The following is a 19,178-nucleotide window of genomic DNA, read 5'->3' on the forward strand; positions in this document are numbered from 1 at the left end:
TCCGCTTCGTGCGTGGGTTTGCGCATGGCCGTCGAACTTTCAGCGGTGATGAACTCCTGTTGCGCAGCTGTGATGGTCTTGCTATCGGCAAGCCGTTACACATTAACGGGTCCCCTTTGGTTTGGAGAGCGACAGGTGAGCACGAGAGATGGCATCAGACAACGGTTTAATAGGGATAGAATGCCTCTGCTCACCCCCGCGCTTCTGCTCAGTTCCAGCAGTCAGTAGTTCGTTGTCGATCGGTCGGGTTCGGTCGCAACTGGCACTGGAAACACGCTGGAGCTTCTCGTCTAGATTCGGGGTCTACGACGGAGGCGAGTATGGGTGGACCTCTCGCTTTCGAGTCCTCAACACGTCTGCCGCGTCCACTGTTTTCCCGCGCTCCTTCGGGGGTTCCTCTCCTCCTGCCGCCGCGCCCAAGCGGGATCAGATCTGCGGGTCGCCCTTTGGTCCTTGCCGTCCGCCGGCTCATTCCAAAGCGAAAAGCGCCCACGGGGACAAACAGCTTACCGTCCCCGAGTCGCGGCGGAGGTCCGTTCTCAAGACAGCATCGAAGGGGCCGCACGCAGGGTGCGTTTTTAAGTGGACACAGCTTTCGTCATCCCGAAAGAAAACAGACGTTGTTGCTGCTTTGTTGGGCGTCCACGCCTCAGCCCTTCACACCGCCTAGGCCTGCTGATTCCCCAGCTCGAAGGGAGCCGCTAGAGTCGGGCTGGCCCGGCGGCCTCTGCGTCCACACGGAGTGGCGCCTAGAGAATTACGCTACGAATGGAGTAGCGCGGATATGTAGCTTCCGCAACGCTTGTTGCTCAGACAGCCTGCAGAGGCTACAGAACAGAGGCGCGGACTGAAGCCGAACGACCCCGCGAGTGGTCTACACAACCTTTGAACATTTAAATAACCATATATTCGCTGACCATTCAACGAGAAATATCGAGTCGATATCAATCACGCTTATGCGATTCAACTAATCCACTAGCTTTATTGAACGGGTCGTCATCACAATGAACTTCCTTGTCAAGCGCTATACATTGAAATTTCTCGCAGAAACTGTGTATGCGCCCGTAGGGCAGTGCCTAAGTTGTCAATAATTACATATAACGTCTCTCAGGCTTAAACAATTTACAATGTTCTTCAGACATTATTTCATTATTCGCATGCCTGACCCTTTCTTATACCGAAACGTGCGCGCTCCGAAACGTCCGCGTACTTAGCCCTCATAAAAATGGTTACCAAGATTTAATAAACTTGTTATAGAGATTGCTCAAAAGAATCTCATAAAATTTTTATCAACATTCTATAGAATATCTCTGTTGAGTTTGCATTACAAATTGGCCACCGCGTTGTAATTAAAAGTCTATAGAGCCAAGTCAGTAGACCTTATCGGTTCTGAATGTGGTTTCTTATGAGTTTCTTATGGGGTTTTTATAAAATAAATTCAATAAGTTTTCTATGCAATTCTTACTGAGTACAGTCGCAACAGCCTGTTGCATGGGAGTCAGGTTTGAATACAGTTTCTGGCGGGTTTTTATTAAATTTATGGCAATTAATTTTTATAAAATTCCTATTGAGTATAGTTGTAACATCCTGTTGCGTGTGAATAAAGTTTGAATAGACCTTCTGAGGAGTTTATTAAATTTGCCTGCATTAGCTTTCTCAAAATTGTGTTCGAGTATGGTCGTAACAACCTGTTGCGTGTGAGTCAGCTTTGAGTACAGTTTCTGACAGGTTTCTATTAAATTTATCTCAATTAGATTTCTATAAAATTCTTTTAGTGCCCAGTCATCGCAACCTGTTGCATATGAGCTAAGTGTGAACAGAATGTCTGATGAGTTATTAAATTTATCTCTATTAGCCTTCTATAGAATTCTTATTGAGTATAGTCGTAATATCGTGTTGCCTGTGAGCCAGAGGTTTTCTGGCAAGTTTTAACACAGGTGCTTTGTAGGGGCTTGAACTGTTCGGCGGTGATGTCCGCCATCCCAGGCGCCACCGCTACCAAGTGCAAAGTTTGTTGACTTTGTAACGAGAACAGTGTATAAGCGATGAGTTTTAATTGACCTTTTATTGACTCTATAGGAACTCAATAGGGGGTCTATTAAAATTCAACGTCCATTTTCACGAGGGAGATGTCCGTGTACCGAAAAGACTACCGAAACGACCTGTGCCGAAAAAGACCGGAGCCGAGCTCGGGGCCTTTTTTATGTGGCTTCTTAGGCCCGGTCAAGCTGTGTACCCACGACTTTTGGTCCAAGACGTCTTCTCATAAACCCCAGGAAAACAAGGAAGAGGAGTAGGAATAACTAAATTAAATTGAAATGGACTCGAAGGTTGTCAACCATAACGTGAGGGCCCCCCACTCCTCCCCACCTGTCACGAGTTAGTCAGCTTCGGTGTGAAGGTGAGGTTGAACCTCCTACCTTCAACTTTAAATGCGGGCAGTGAGCATACTCAAGATAAATTTTTTTTTTCATATGGTCGAGCGGGGCCCCTGACAGCTGAGGGCCCGGGGCTGCAGCCCCCCCCCCCCCCCTCTTAATCCGGTCCTGCGCCCATTTGATGACCTAGGACCACTTAAGGCCTACTGCTAGCATTTCTAGCCTTCGCAGCCTGTGCATTCCCGAATAAAAAGTCGATATTAACGACGAAACGCGTGAAAAAAAAGCATCTTTAAGGCTGGAATAGCATTCACTCCCCAGCCAGTGTGACGTCATTCATGTAGTTGGTGCGGCGGCCGCTAACGGCGAGTTCTTTCCCCTTCTCCCACCCATTACAGACTAGAAACTCTATAGTTCTGCTAAAGAGCAGACTAATGAATCTCATGGATTATACAGCACAATGCAACCACGAAACAAACTTCGACAAATGCGTTTCACATTTTCTGTTGTACCAAAGTCCTTCAATGCTTTGGATTGTACTAAGGACTAAGAACATGAATGAATAAATGAATGAATGAATGAATGAATGAATGAATGAATGAATGAATGAATGAATGAATGAATATATTGTCGAGAAAAAAAGGAAAGGAAAGTCCACCAGAAGGCGTAATTTGTTACCCCTGGGTGGACACCGGAACGACTGCTGCTGTGGGGAAAGGGGGAGGGGATTTCACGAAGATGGATAGGATAGGCAAAGGATAGACAGACTACAAGATATTAAAAATGAAAAAGAAAACACTCATACACACAAACACACACACGCTCACACCAAGAGAGTCAGGGAAAAACATCCGGGCACGTCTCCACTAACGTGAAACCTGGGCAGGGGTGTATTCTTGGCGCCTTCGCGTTTTTGCCAATGGAGATGAAACCGTTCGGGGGTACAGGTATACAGACAGTCTCTTGTCTTTGAAGCACGAAGCTCTCTAGCGCGATGCGTGAACTATTGTCCCGGTGTTTTTTTAGTACGCGTTACGAAGCGCTCCCACGCGGTGCGTAAACGAGTGTCCCAGTGTTTTTTCAGTACGCGTTACGTTCTAGCGCGAGGCGTAAATGAGTTTCCCGGTGTTTTAGCACTGTGACTACACGAGACGACGATTATGACGATAACAGGAGACGCTAACAGCCCCTAAGAAGCTTAGCCCCTAAAAAAAAAAAAGCAAAGTCACTGGCAGCGTTTACGAAAACAAGATGCTTAAGAATGGCGTTACCGCGAAGGTCAAGGGCGTAGGATATTTTCGAAGTGGTGACCTATATGGCCACAAGCACTCCATAAACTACAGAAAGCGTAATCTTACGTACGTCCATGCAGAAAGGGCACTACAAGAATACATGTTGCACTGTCATGCTGGTGTGCACAGTTGGAGTTTGACGTGAGCCCAAGACGAACAAATGCACCTGTACGCGTTGAGCTGGATCCGGTAGTGTGTAAGGTTGTGGTTTTCGGCCATATATGCGCCGACTGAGCCCCTGTGGAGCGGAAAAGGTGTTGGGGACCGACAGGGGAAGGAAGAACACCGTTGACGCATTTAAATTGCCTTCCGCTTCAAATTTCGACCTCTATATGAACTCTTCATTCCTCTTCTCTTTTTTTTGCGACTAAAGCGCTTGCGCTTTAGTGCAGGTTAAATAAACGTCTTTCCAATCCAATCCAATGTGTTCTGGCTTTCTTGTTCGGCTTTGACGTCATGCAAAAAAGCCAACCTAACAGGCGCTTTGTGTAAGAGCGTCAAAATACTGCGTGTATATAGCGTTAAAGCCTTTGAGAACCGCAGGTGTATAGGTAATCAGTTTGAGAGGGAAACCACCGACGAGATCAACGAAATAAGTGCGTAGTGGCAACGTGTCCCGTTTAGACGCCATGTATACGCGTCGTTCTCACAGGCTCGGTAGGCGTTCGAAATGCCGATCATGTGCGCAACATGCACGCTGCTGAAGATGGTGTACGGCATGAGTTCACTCAAGACCTACACCGTCTCCAGCAGTAATCTATAGGCCTCAGATATAACAGAACAGAAAGGAAATTGCCTAAATTTCCGTTCTTTTAGATGGGAGGCCTAGGATGCGGAGTATTAAAGCGGAGCTTGCCTCTCACTGATGTCGTTTGTAACCCATCCAAAACGCGCTGCAGGAAAGTCAACTTTCCCTGGCGATGACGACGATCGCGGGTCAAATGAAGAAAAATTTAAACGCTTCCTGCGGTCGGAATCGAACCTGGGTCCCTCGAGTTGTGAAGCCGTTGTCTGCCCGGTTATCGCGCAATTCTGGCACGGCTGAACCAGTTTGGATTTGGAGAGGAGTGCGTGGACGTAAAATTAGGGAGAAAAAAATTACCATCCCTTCATAAAGAAAGTTAAAAAAAGCGCGAACGCTGTCAAACATTAAAACTGCGTAAAAGTGCGCCAAAATCTTCACTTAGACATGTAGTGTCCAATCGATCGTCAAACCTTCGAAGACCTAAATCGCAAACAAAGAACGACCTCATGCGAAGATTTCTCGCACACTAAGTTAACGAATCTACAAACGATCTCAACTGCATACCGATAGCGTTTTATGAAATTTCTCGCACTTCGTAAACGCATCTAGGAACGATCTAAACGGATACCGATACGTGGTTTATGATAATAATGTATACTATTGTACTCCTTTATGATCGATGCGTGTATTGTCTTATCTAGAACCGCTCCTTTTTCGCGACTTCGAAGCAACCATTTTGACACAATGAACGCCCGTTTTCACGCACGCGCCGTGTGTTCAAAGGTCTTATTAGAGATTTTCGGTCGATCAACCGGTAAAAGGTAAAATGCATCAGTTTCTTTGACAGGACGCCATCGGTCCACTAAGAAAGCTTTCGCTTTAAAAATCATGCACCGTCTAACGACTACGATGAATGAACGCAAAGGTTTCTTCGTGAAAATGACATGGCGAAGGGTCGAAGCCGCTGCGATCAAAAGTCCAGACTGTCTGCGAGTCGAGTCAAAGTTCGAACTCAGACGGCAACCAAGGAATCCCTCACGAGAAAGCTTCGCGTTCAATCATTGTCGTCTTTAGACGGGGGGACGCATAATTTTTTAGGGCGCAGCCCTTTGTCGCCCGTCTATGGGCTGAGCCGCGTTGCCGTCGTCGTGACCGAGCGAACGATGGGAAGACCAACGAGTGAAAGAAAACGCGAACGATGGGAAGACCGACGAGTGAAAGAAAGCAAAGGAGGAGAGTGTCGCGAAATTGGGAGGGGAGGGCGGTTCCTGTGGCGGCGCGAGCCAGCGCTCTCCGAAGTGTGCGGTGGGTGGGGGGAGGAGGCAGTATGGTGTGCCCTTGAGGCAAAATTCTTCCCACCTGGTCCTCAACAGCGCCACATAGACTACGATGGCGAGCCAAACCCCACACTGGATCAAGACATCCTCATCTCGGAGGTATGAGCGGCACTGGCTCGCTTACGGAAAAACACGGCACCGGGTCCCGATGGAGTTTCCAACAGGCTAATAGCCAACCTCGATGACGACTCCTTCGTGTCCCTCACTGCGCGCCTCAAGAGAGTGTGGCGAGAGGGCAACATTCCTGCCGAATGGAAGCTCGCCAACGTTCGCCTCATTCCAAAACAGAACAAGCCCCCCTCCATTGACAACCTCGACCTATCTCGTTAACATCTTGTGTCGGCAAACTCATGGAGCATATCCCCAGGCAGCGCTCTCCTCCAGCGTCACATAGACGATCGGGATCTCATGCCGGCCTGTACGTTTGGCTTCAGTCCTCACCTCGCCACCCAGGACATCCTCCTTCAGATCAAAGAACAGGTCATGACCCCGGCCACCCGGCACTCCCCCACAGCGATGCTGGAATTGGACTTCAAGGGGGCATTTGACAATGTGTCTCACAAAGTCATTTTGGCCCTCCTGCGAGAGAAGATCATGTGTATTTGTGACCGGTGAGGACTTGGCGCCCGAGGACACGGCGGGGTGGGTCCTCCCGAGCGGCAAGCGTGCTCGGAATCACATCAAGAACGTCGAAAACGGTAAGTCCGCCCAACCGGCGACACAATCCAGGCCTCGTGAACGAGAAAGTTTTGCCAAAAGAGTAGCGAGCTAGAGCGGCCACAACGGCAGCAGGTATGCCGCGAGTCATGCCGCGGGACGATATCAAGATTGTTATTAGGCCTGAACGTTGCGAGGACGGAAGTGCCGACGCTGATGGCGGCAATCCTAGCAGCTACTGGCGTCAAGAGAGAGGAGGCTATGGGGGATATATTCTGCCCAAACCCCGTGCACAAAATCATAGTCGTGAGCACGCCGGACGAGAGACGAGCGAGGCAACACTCGAGGATAAAGTGTCTGACAATATAGGAGGCACTGGCCACGAAGTCTGGGCATACCAAGCGGACATGGAAGGCACAGTGAAGGGTGTGGTCAAGGGAATATCGGTCACAGACACCCAGGAAGACATCAACGCGAACATCGTGAACATGTACAACCCCCAGGCGCTACAAGCGCACAGGATCGGCACGTCGACCGCCGTAATCATCCTATTCGAGGGCGCAAAAGTGCCGAACTACGTCAACTACGGAGAGTCCTCGTACGCTGCGGACTTTACAAAAAACACTTCGACGTATGCAAGACGTTGTGGTCTCTCTACCTCACAATATGCATAACCCTAGCATTGCACAAGGCATGCACTCATGCACACTGCGAGGAACCACCGCGGGTTCGAGCTATTTGAGCACGCTCACGATACTGAAACGCCGTCGCGCGAACTTAACACCGCCTCTGTTGGGCAGGTGGAGAAGGGGGCGACAAAGGAATATGCCCAGGGTACGGAGGGAAGACGTTTATTTTACATTAACGTCCCGGGTACATAATTTACAGTACAAGTACGCACTTCCCTTGATGTGAAAGAGGCGATGGGGCGCCACGCGAAAGTGTGCGCGTCGTCGGCGCAAAGCCATGGGCTCTTCGGTCAGGGCAAATTCCGGGGTGCGCGCACGTTTTGCGCGCGCGCATCGCCGTGCTGGCCAGATCGGCTCGCAGCAGTGAGGGAGACGGGGCCCATTCGCTCGCAGGCGCGTACCGCACGGCGTGTTCGTTGAGTGGTAGGTACGGCCTTACTATATGCAAGCGTAGGGGCAACAGGAGCATAGGCACGGGCCGCAGCCGGAAGGGCTGGTGGGCTTTCGCCGGCGCAACAGAGTTGCAGCCGGCTGGTAAAGAAAGCGTCACATACCTTCGGCCAACGCCTTCGGCGTCCTGGAAGCGTCTCCCCGAACGGACCCCCGCGCAGGGCGCGCGTTCGCGTCCCGGCGAGAGGGGGGTTCGGGAATCGTTCAAACGGACCAATGAGGTGAGGTTAGCTCCACTACCAGGGCGGAGCACTTGCTGCGCGACAGTGTTTTATCGCCGCAACGGTCGCTGCAGGCTGCAGCCTTCACCTCACGCAAGAGTTTGAGAAGACGGCTCGGCTCTAGACAGTGGCGCCGAGACGAGCCGGAATTTCGAGGAGAGAGGGTAAAAGCGCCGCGCAACCGCACAAACCTAGCGATCGCGCAATGGCTCGGGCGCCAGGATCCCCACAACGTGCGGGAAAGTCGGACACAGTGGCGACGTCTGCCACAACCCGAACGCAAACGTGTGCTTCGCCTGCGGCACCGTCAACCCGGGCCTCGAACACCAGACGAAATGCAAGCCGAGACGCAGGCTTTGTGGAGGCGAACACGTCACCGGAGACAGAGAATGCGGGAACAAATTCAAGACGCCTTACGTCGTCAGGCAACGACAGTGGGAGCGGAAACAACAAGAACGACGGGACCTGGAGTACTTTCCACCACTCCGGAGGGAGAGGAGCGTCAGCCGCGGACCTGAAGCCAGGGGAGGAAGAAGCACGTACCGAGGGCGCTCTCTTTCGAGGCAACCGGCCCTGGGCAACCAGCGCTGTAAAACAGCCGGGAGAGCGGCATCGTCGGCGCGGAGCATCTCGAGACGTCGGGGCGACGCGGGGAGAGAGAGAGAGAGAGAGAGAGAGAGAGAGAGAGAGAGAGAGAGAGAGAGAGAGAGAGAGAGAGAGAGAGAGAGAGAGAGAGAGAGAGAGAGAGAGAGAGAGAGAGAGAGAGAGAGAGAGAGAGAGAGAGAGAGAGAGAGAGAGAGAGAGAGAGTTTTATTTGCCCTTTAGGCTAAGGCCTCCTCATTCCAGGGGGCCACTGGAATTCCTCGTTAGTTGGTCTTCCAGGGGTCTAGCCGGGAAGGCCTATGGTTTTTTGGACAAAGCTTGCCAACGATAGCTGCTGCTCTAGCGTGGCCGGTTGAGTCAGCCACTCCCTGCGGATACTGCTTCTGTCTACCTTGGGGCATAGCCATAACATGTGCTCTTGATTTATCGGTACGTGGCATTCATCACACTCTGGCGGGGAAGTGTTCATACAGCCTTTGTACATGTGTTTGCTGTTGTCTGGACAATTTCTTGTGCGGAGGAGTGAATTTGCGTTTGCTGTCTGCGTATTCTTTAAGCTGCAGTTTTGGCGGTGTCACGGGCTTTTGGGTTTGACCACAGTTGGCAGGTGCCCGGAGAAGCGCTTCGCGGGCGACCAGGTTTGCTCTTTCATTTCCTGCCAAACCTGTGTGTCCCGGTACCCAGTGTACCCTTATCGTGCCTTTACGGTGCTTAAGCTCTTCCAAAGCCGGTTTGGGAATGAAGCCTTGTGTTAAAAGGGTGCAGACTTTCTTGCAGTCAGTGTACATGTTGGTAAGAGTGTGCTGTGTCGCAGTGCAGGCGGCTGCCCAAGCTATTGCAGTGGCCTCGGCTTCTTCGACTGAATAGCCATTGCCTTGGTTTGTCCCTTCCTGGCCTGAACTACTCGTGAATGCAATGCCATAGCTATAGCCTTGCACTGCCGCGTCGGTGTAAACATGGATCTCATGGGCGTCTCTGGTGGCTTTCTTTGCGTAAAATTTGGCCCGGATGAGTCATCTTGCTGGGTTGCGTTCGGAGCTGATGATGATGGTTGGATGTTTATGGCGCAAGGCCAACTGTGGCAAAGAGCGCCAAAACAATAGTCATATATGAGGGGTGAAACCCTAAACACTACGAGAAGTCAGCAAAAACAAAAGTAAAATCACAAAACGACAATGAGCATGGCTGGTGTATAGGGCCAGGGAGTGATCACGCGTGGTATGATACGAGGTCTAAAAATTGAACTTCTAAATATTTAAAAACGCACTTGATAGAAAACATGGGATCGTCAGAGAGGAAAAACGCTGGGTGTAGTGGGACGTGTAGTCTGTATAGCTGTGGGAAGTGTTTGCGTCGTGTTGTGCGAAGTGCGTTGCATTGAATGAGTATGTGAACTACAGATACGGCCTCTCCACACCTGCCACACTGGGGTCTGGAAGACCCCGTGAGGAGATACGAGTGTGTGACATGTGTGTGCCCTATCCGTAGCCTAGCAAGGGCAACTTCTGTGCATCTGTTGCGTGTGTCAGTGGTGTATGGTCCCAAGCGTGGTTTTATAACGTGTAACTTGTTATCTGTTTGTTCACTCCAGTGTGTTTGCCATCTGTTGCGAAGTTGGTGTCTGATGTGTGGCTTCATGTCTGTGTATGGCACTGTTGCTATGTCCATTGTATTCAAGAGTGTAGCTGCAGTGGCCATTCGATCTGCGGTTTCGTTCCCGGCAATTCCAGAGTGCCCTGGAACCCAACAGAAAGTTATTTGAAGGTTTGATGCATATGCAGACATGATAGCCTTAAAAACATGATTGATGACAAAGTTTTTAGAATGCTTTCCTGATGCAAGTGCTAAGAGTCCGTGTACACGATGAATTTTAGGATTTGATGTTGGACAATGTAATTTATTACCATTAAAATACCGTATGCTTCCGCTGTGAATATAATGCTACAAAGGTTCATTGTTTTACTGACGTTAAAGTTTGGCCCATGCGCAGCACAAGCCACAGCAGTTGCAGTCTTGGACGCATCACTGTAAAACTCTTCACAGCGGTACTTATGCTGCACAAACAAGAAATGCTGCAGAATCGCAATCCTTGGTGACCTGTTCTTGCTAAACTGCATAAAAGACAGGTCACATGATACAGGGCGGAGATGCCATGATGGAATTGAATCAATGATGGACGTCTTGTGAATGCCTGAAAACGAGACTTCTAGCTCAGATGCTTCTTCTCGCACTCTTAGAGGAAACGGCATGGAGATTGATGGACGATTTAAAAAAAGTTGCTGTCAGGATGCATCATTAATGGTCGGAGTAAAAGGATGATTTGTCATAGACATGATTTTTAAGGCATATAAAACGTCCATGTACACCCTCTGGTGATCTAGGGACCATTTATTGCATTCTACATAGAGACTTTGGACAGGGCTAGTGCGAAAAGCACCGCATGCGAGGCGCAGCCCTAAATGCAGCACCGGGTCCAGCATTTTTAGTGCCGTTTTTGTTGCGCACCCATATACAACACTGCCGTAGTCCAAGCGGGATCCCACTAGGGCGCTATAAACCCGCAGAAGGAGTTGCCTGTCTGCACCATACGACTGGTGGGAGAGAGCTTTGAGTATATTCATAGTTTTTAGGCATTTTTGCTTAAGATGTTTCAAGTGTGGGACAAAAGTGTTCGGAGCTGACCGTGGAGCGCGGACGTTCGAGATCGCGGGGCGAGCCAGGAGGAGGCCAGCGTGGCTGGGCCAGCGGGTCTCCCAAAGCTCGATCTCCCGATTCCCCGCCCTCTAACCCCGGTAACAACAACATGACCGGTGATAACGCCATAGTGAACGAGCTGAAGAAAATCATAGAGAGGCAGAATGAGCAGATTCGCGAACTAATGAGGAAATTAGAGAAAGCAACGAATAGCAACACCGCGCAGCACACACCGATACACGAAGAAACACTAGTTAACCCGGTAGGGACCGCGCAAGCTGCCGAGAAGGTCGCCACCCGCAGTACCCGCCGGAGCGACGCAGAACCCGGAAGTGCAAGCGATAGAGGACGAGGAACTTTCACATCAACAAGAGCAAAAGAAGGAAGAACAGGTACAGCTAACTCCCGGCGAGTCTGTCATCTTTGCGGCTCTGGGCAGGCTTGAAGAAAGGGTAGCTACGATTGAGGCCAAGGATGATCGCCTGGCGGCTAGGCTCAAAGCCCTAGAAGTCAAACAGAAATACGGAACGTTAAAGAAGGATCGAGCAGAACGTCTGAAGGAAGCAATTGCCAAGAGAAGGGGACGATTAGACACCAACCAGAAAGATGAAGCCGAAACAACGCAACAAATCTAATCGGACACGGGTCGTCGATGAGGTGACCGCTATATATCAGTGGAGCTGCCGAAGCATAAATGCCAATGAGAGGGAGCTTCTCCTTCACATATGGAGCCAGGACGCACACCGACAACCCCTAGTCATAGCGCTACAAGAGACAAAAGTTAAGCCTTGCATGCCGGGGTACATTACGTATACCGACCCGACCGAAAAGAGCACCGCCGTCCTCGTGCGTAATACGATCGCTGCGACGCAGCACGTCACGGCGCAGCACGGCTGCGACCACAAGCTGATCGAGCTGCACGCGAGAGACATTGGGCATACGAAGAACGTATTCATACTGAACGTTTACTGTAGACCGGCAGCCAAGCACCAATACGATTTCGATGCCATACTGAAGGACGCGATGGGGCTAGCAAAAGGCCGCACGCTCCTGGTCAAGGGCGACTTTAACGCGCCTCACCCCATGTGGGGCTATAAAATTGCATCCAAGAGAGGCAAAGCTCTCGTCCAAGCTATGGGAAAGCATGAGCTGTATACCTCATCAACGAGCCCGGAATCCCGACCCGAACGGGTAACAGCGTGACCAACGACACGACCCCCGATCGATGTCCTGGGGCCTCAGTATAAGGCGGTGTACGGCAAGGCGAGGATAAGATTAGGATAAGACGAGAAAGCACACGAGTGAGAGGAAGCAGGAGGAAGATGCCGAACCGTCTGCGGAAACCTACGAAGACTGGGCCACACGACAGCAGGCCACGCTCCAAAAGTACACGCAAGAAATCACCACGACGGTGGACACGCCTTTCGTGGACGCCAGGCTCTCCAACCTGTGGGCGTTGCGCCACTCGGTCATCACAGGTGGAAGCGCCAGCGGCGTAACAGGAAACTGGCAAGGCGCATCGGCCTACTGAACAGAGAGATAGCGGCGTATGCGACCAAATTGTGCAGGGAAAACTGGCATAAAATGTGCGAAGGCTTACAAGGGCAATTGTCGGCGGGCAAGACCTGGAAATTGTTGCGTCACCTCACAGACCCCGCACAAAGCAAGTCGACCAGAACCTGACCAAAGTCATCAATAATTACGACGGGGATAGCGCCGAATTGCTCAGGGACCTTCAAAAGCGTTACCTCCACACCGAAAAGGGGTGGTCTCTGCCACCACAAGTGTACGAGGGGACCCCTAACGAGGAGCTGGACAGACCCTTCACCATCTCAGAGCTATGGGCCTCCATCGACAAAAGCAACAGGAAGAGCGCGCCCGGGGCGGACAACATCACCTATAAGCTGCTCTTCAACATGTACGGCAGAACAGCCAACGAGCTGCTGCAACACATCAACGAGGCGTGGGAAACGTCGCAACTACCGCAAGAATGGAAGACGGCCAAGGTCCGCTTCATGCTGAAGCCAGGGAAACCACCGTCGATCGAGAACCTGCGACCCATATCGCTCACGTCCTGCGTGGGCAAGGTCATGGAGAGGACGGTGTTGCACAGGCTGCAGAGACACCTCGAGGAAACAGGACAGATGCCGGCGACCGTATTCGGTTTCCGCAAACATCTCGGTACGCAGGACGTCATAGTTCAGTTGCACGAACTCGTCATCAAACAAGCAACGAGATCGAGCCCTACAGCCATCCTAGCCCTCGACCTCAAGGGGGCGTTCGACGTCACCCACGCCAGCGTCCTGCGTAACCTGAACGGGACCGGCTGCGGCGCCAGAGCTTTCCACTACGTCCGCAACTTCCTCGAAGACAGAGAGGCCGTTCTGGCAAAGGCGGCGGAATCAAGAGTGTGTTCGATGACGGCGATTGTTTTGTGTGCTAAGGTGGCTGCTGCCGAGTTGGCAATATATGCTTTCCTTAACAGCATTCTTTCTCTCTCTCACAGGCGGCTGCGGGCGGGAACCGGGGAGGTTCTTGAGCGATTATTGATAACTCGTAGGATCAGCAGTGCAACGCCGAGCAACGCTTCAATGGTAAACCTTGTAGCTTTGGTGCCAGTAATTGGGTGTGTCACCTCTGTCGATATAAATATAACGATGGTTCTCTCGCTGGAAGTAATCAGAGTTTAAAAAAAGACACGTTTCACCAAGGTACTCTGTGGGATAGCTATAGTTCATACCACAAGCTAGGTGCAGCACTGTGGAGGCTACATTGCTGTCAACAGCCCGCCCCCTCAGGGCGCCTAACTCACCGCGAAGGAAGCGACAAAAAGGCGCCGGGGCCTTGCGGTGCCACTTGCCGAGAGGGGAGAAGGGAGTGTCCTTTCAGGACCCCCTTCACAGCGAGTAAGGCGCCCTCAGTGGGCGAACTATTGATAACAATGTAGCCTCCACAGTGCTGCAGCTAGCTCGTGGTATGAACTATAGGTGAAGTGGCCTTTGAAAACGGGGTGCTCTGATATCTGTAATCAGCGGCTTGCACTGTTCAATTCTGTTCCAATGCAAATTTTGCCTACTGTGCCCAGAATACCAATAAGCTCACGCGGCTTTATCGTAACGCACCCTTCTTTGATTAAAGGTCGAACGGCTCCAAGAGCACAATCTCAAGAGGAAGCCTCTCGGCCAATTACGGTAACGGAAGTTCCCATGCCCTGCGCGCCGCGTGATCCAATAAGTGCCGCTCTGGCTAAAATGGGGCCAGCGTGAATCAAAAGTAATTAACCCGAAGAAACGTTGCGGGGCTAGCGGTGGCGTGAATTGGTCGCCTCCCCGCCAGAACAAAAGACGCGCGCGCGTATCGCTCCCAGGGTTCACGGCCACGCCCCGTTCCGCCCCTCGCCGAAGAAGACGAGGCGGCAGGAAGAGGGCGAGGCCCGGCGACCCACGCGTGGCGTACGGTCCCGCGCTCGCACGTGCCTCGTCGTCGTCCGGCGGCGTTAGACACTTAATCCTGCGAGGGGCCAAGGAGCGCGCCTCGGTGAATGGATCCCGCCGCAGCGGCGACCCAGGCGCGGCCGCTCGAGGCGCGAACTGGCCGCCCAGTCAGCCGTCTACGCCGCCGCCGCCGCACCCCCCGAACAAATCCGGATCAGAGCGATGGGACCCGGAGGCACGGACGACGTCGGCGGCATACCGTCTGCCGTCGGTGTTTGTTTGAGTAGCGGCGTTAGCACACGGAGCCCCTTTTCGTGGGCGCAGACAAAAACAACGGGGAACCTGTTGTTCTCGTTCCTTTTACGTCGCCCCCTCCTCTCCCCGACCGTCTTCTCTGTTCTACCGTTCATCGAATGGTCCTCCAGATGAGCGGCCCGGGGAGTGGAGAGCGGGCGCCACTAATGGTCGTTCTGGGGAAGAAAGAGCATTCTCTGGCCGGCGGGGAGGAGGCGCAGCCACGCGGTCCCGCCATCCTCTCCCCTTAAGAGCGGCCCCAGTGACCTGAGATCCTGCCGAGTCGAAGAGAGGGATCGCCGTCAGTGGAGGCGCCAGATCCCATCAAAGGGCCGAGTGCGAGCACCGTTTCCCACTCCTCCGATCCGCCGGCTCTGTGACGACGACCACCTAGCGGGATTCCACGTTTCGTGCTCTCCGACCGGGCCCGCAGAGAAGCACACCACCCGTCCGTTCATCTCACGTACGGAGGGTCGACGATTCAGACACGTGAGTCCGGAGACCAGCAACGCGTCTTCTTCTTGCGTGGCTTGCACGACAGCTCGCGTGCGCCCCCCGCGACGGCCACTTTCTCCGCCTCGCGAGTAAGTACGGAGGGAAAGCCAGACTGTGGGAGCCGCTGGCGCACAAACGGTGCAGACCTGGAGACAAACCTGGCCCGAGGCACTCTTTCGGCTCTTTCGGCTGTTTTGTTTTCGCGATTATGCCAATTGCCAGAGAAGGACCATACCAAAAAAAAACGAAGACTCAAAATGCGCGGGGCGTATCCTCATGATAGAGTTTTTTCATTGACTACATTATTAACAGTACACCAAATCTTTCTTACCGTAAGAACTACGAATTTTACTTAACACCAATTACTTCAAAACTCCAGGCTTCACTTACCTTCCATATTGTGTGCACGGGCATTTCTGTATTTCGTCTTCATCAGAAAGGCAGCTGTCATGGTCCGAATCGGGACCATTGCCTTGCGATCGCCAGCGAAGCGCCGAGGCCACTGTTATTTGCCAAGTCACCAAAGGGCGATCTGTGGGCGGGCAAATGTTAACTCTGCAATTCGATCAAGTAACACTGCTTTTAACGATTCCTACCATCCGAATTCCAGCGCTAAAAATCGAAATGTTAAGCACAAACCGAGACAAACTTAAGGGCACTGGTTTGCCGGCTCTTCGTTGTTTTTCATCGCATTGAACGTGCTTTAAGTCAGAATTCAGCTCAATCTGATTACAGGTGTTTGGATGTTCGAAGCCTTAAAGCATGCGCTGGTAGTTGAACCAGCCGCTGGTGAAGACGCATTGCGGGACTGAGCGCGGAGGCGCGAGTTCGATTTCCTCCTCGACGGCCTCCCCCCTCCCTCGTTTAAGATCTCAACAACGGCGAGCATGACCTCACAACCCAGGCGCAACTTCGACCCCCTATGTCGTCTGCGTCGCACGCTCTACACTAATTCTTGTTCAGTGAACCTTGTGGACAAGAGCGCTTTTGGGACGTGAAAGTGCCTAATCCACGTCGTTGCATAATGTGAGGCAAGCAACAAGCACGATTCACTTCTGATTTTACAGACATGCGTGACACACGCAACAAGAAAAGGCTATGTACGGCTTCAAGAAAAATCAATACGCCGAAGCTGCGCAACGCTGGGTCAAGAGGCCTGTCATGACGGAGGGCGGTGGGTTAATACAAACCGTCACGGGTCCTCTGAGTCGCGCCGAAATTTTATTCAGACGGGCGTTTGTGTATCCGGCATCCGTTGGACGTGTACCGCCTCCCGCGGTAGGGAGCGAGCCGAACCGGCAAGCTCGTATACGTGGAATACAACGCAACCGCTATGCCACAATGAATGATGTATGCGTTTATGCGTTTTTATCAGCAGCGAACCCGATTGAAACCCCAACCTATGACTGCCTTATACCAATGGACGCAACCGAGACCTCAATGTCAACAAGTGCTGCAGTGATCGCTTTCACCCCCCCCCCCCCCCTTTGCTTCCCTTACCCACGCTCGGACCTCTGGTCGCCCTGCCTTAATAAAAGTTTGTCAATCAATTATTACGAAATGAGATCGAAAAGTTACAGAAGGCTACGGACGAGACAAAAGCCTTCCTCATTTTTCACTCCCGCAAGACTACCTTCGCCAACGGAGGAATGCTGCTGCTGTCTTGGTATCCGGGCTCAGTAATTTTTCGCTTCAAGACGTCGACATATGGAACTGAGGGGAAATTATCATGGTTGAGACGGGTACAGGTGCGTCAAATGTAAATTTATAAGAAACGGTACATGCTGTGCTCAGCAAACCGGATTCTAACAACCTTTAGGTCGTTTACAGGTAATGGAGCTTATTGCAATCCCCAAGATCAAAATGAAGTTTTTACTATCTCCTTTCATTTTTGCTGCATTTGTGCAATCTTTAAGACGTCCTCATGTGTATTATGGGGAAAATATAATTGAAACGAATCCCAAATCTTGTTGCCTATTCGTTGCTTAAACGGGAAAAAACATTGCAGAAATCTCTAATTGTTAATTGTCGGATAAATGCCGGGCCCATTTAAAGTCGGCTTCACAACTGCACACAAGTGCATTGCTACGAACCCAACCTTAGGGGAAACATAAGCAGTGCGCTTTCAAGCCATCTATAAAACCCTCCATCAGACCCCGTGTAGTCTATAGACGGTGGGGGCGTGAGGATCGCTGACACGGCTTTTCCGCCGGCACACCCCGCTGCGAAAGCTGAAGAGCTGACTTTGAATCGCTGGTTAGTGCGCCGTCTTGAGCTTCGAAAGACGACGGCGTGCACAACGCAGCTTCGATCTCAACACACCCGCTTACGGCAGATGAAACCACAGGCTTTAATCGCCCTGACAGCCGGCGCAATATTCAAGCCAGCCCTCTTCTTGCGTCAACAGAGCCACCGGTATATATATATATATATATATATATATATATATATATATATATATATATATATATATATATATATATATATATATATATATATATATATATATATGGGTGGTCACCCATATATATATATATAGTAGGCCATGGGGTGACCACCCATCACGCGGGGTTTCGCATTCATGGTCATTGTCCCCCGATCCCGAAGAGATGGAAAAAACAGTGTCACGTGCTTCGATTTCACAGCTTCCTTAACTTCACTACAAAGCAAATACTTCATCCATACAGCCGAAAACGCCAACTCGCGAGACTGGGCGCCGAATGTTTCGTAAAAAAGCCGTCGGGACCAGGTGCGGAGTGTGAAATAAGTGGGCAACGAAAACGAAGTCGGCATCAATGAGAATATCAAACAAACGAGGCTAAGTAACACAGACGCAAGACCTGTGTCAGCGGCAAAGCGAGCACCGTCTGAACAGCTTACAGCAACGCTGTGACGACTGTTTCTTTCTTGGGAGGAAGCCGACAAAAAGAGTTGATTCTTGTGAAGTGCGCTAACCTTCCCGGACGAGAAGTGTGACTGCAGCGATTGGAGCGCAACGAACGTATTTTCGTGTTTGTACTTTAGCGCCACGAAACATTCAACACAAACAACAAATGTAGCACAAACAAGCGTCAGGATGAATTTGTACTGTCCTGATTTGACAATAACGTGTATCATAAAATTGCAACTCAAACAGCGCAGTATAAATAGAGGCAATCGGAGCATCTTTAAAACCAGCGCTGTTCTACTTTCATCTGCGGAGGTCTGTTCGGTGGCGTTCTCCGCTATTGCGTCGACCGAGTGATGAACGGAGCCAATGTCGCGTAAACCCTATCCGCGTTAAATGCCAGCAAAAGCGAACAACGCGCATCCCCGCAAGGATTCCTACCAACTTATACGTCGACATTTTTCGAAGCGATTCGCTTATATGAGAAGCATGATTTCAAACTTGCGAAGAGGATAGTCGGGAGTTTAATTCTTCGATGCATTAGTAAGCATGTGGCGATATTTATTTATTTATTTGTTTGTTTGTTTGTTTGTTTGTTTGTTTGTTTGTTTGTTTGTTTACATATAATGCTGGCCAGAGGCCAAAGCAGGAGGAGCAAGATAATACAGTTATCATACACAACATTTTTCAATACAACATCAACAAAAGAATGAAGAAAATGAAAAACGGAAAGCGTAACATTTTTATACAAAAGCAACGAAAGGAAAGAGCGGGGAGAGAAACGCGGGACAGTTGCAATAGCTAGAAGAACAGTTTCAAATTTCGGCGTAAATAAGCTCAGGAGAGTGTAAACTGCTTGCAGGCAAACCGTTCCACTCCCCAATGGTACGAGGAAAAAAAGAAAATTTGAATAAGTTAGTACGAGCAAAATATGGTGTTAAAGAAAGTGCGAGTGAATGCCGGGCCTGACGCGTTCTTAGTGGTTTCAGGTAGGGGTCAGGG

The 19,178-nt window shown here is 50.9% G+C and overlaps 1 protein-coding gene across 3 annotated transcripts in view; it reads left to right on the top strand.

The window, feature by feature from the left end:
- The window catches only part of LOC144152293 (atrial natriuretic peptide-converting enzyme-like), a 72,631-nt gene that overhangs the window by 27,110 nt on the left and 26,343 nt on the right, over positions 1-19,178 (top strand). Inside the window, exon 1 of one of the 3 annotated variants that reach the window (XM_077683540.1) lies at positions 14,833-15,283. The exons of the other annotated variants lie outside the window; for them this stretch is intronic. The gene's annotated coding sequence lies outside the window, so the exon portion shown is untranslated. Of the gene's footprint in view, positions 1-14,832; positions 15,284-19,178 lie in introns of those variants that run through there. 3 annotated transcript variants of the gene reach the window in all.

This window comes from Haemaphysalis longicornis, unplaced genomic scaffold, assembly GCF_048455015.1.
Source record: "Haemaphysalis longicornis isolate Haplotype H1 unplaced genomic scaffold, Haemaphysalis longicornis Haplotype H1 scaffold_9, whole genome shotgun sequence".
NCBI lineage: Eukaryota > Metazoa > Arthropoda > Arachnida > Ixodida > Ixodidae > Haemaphysalis > Haemaphysalis longicornis.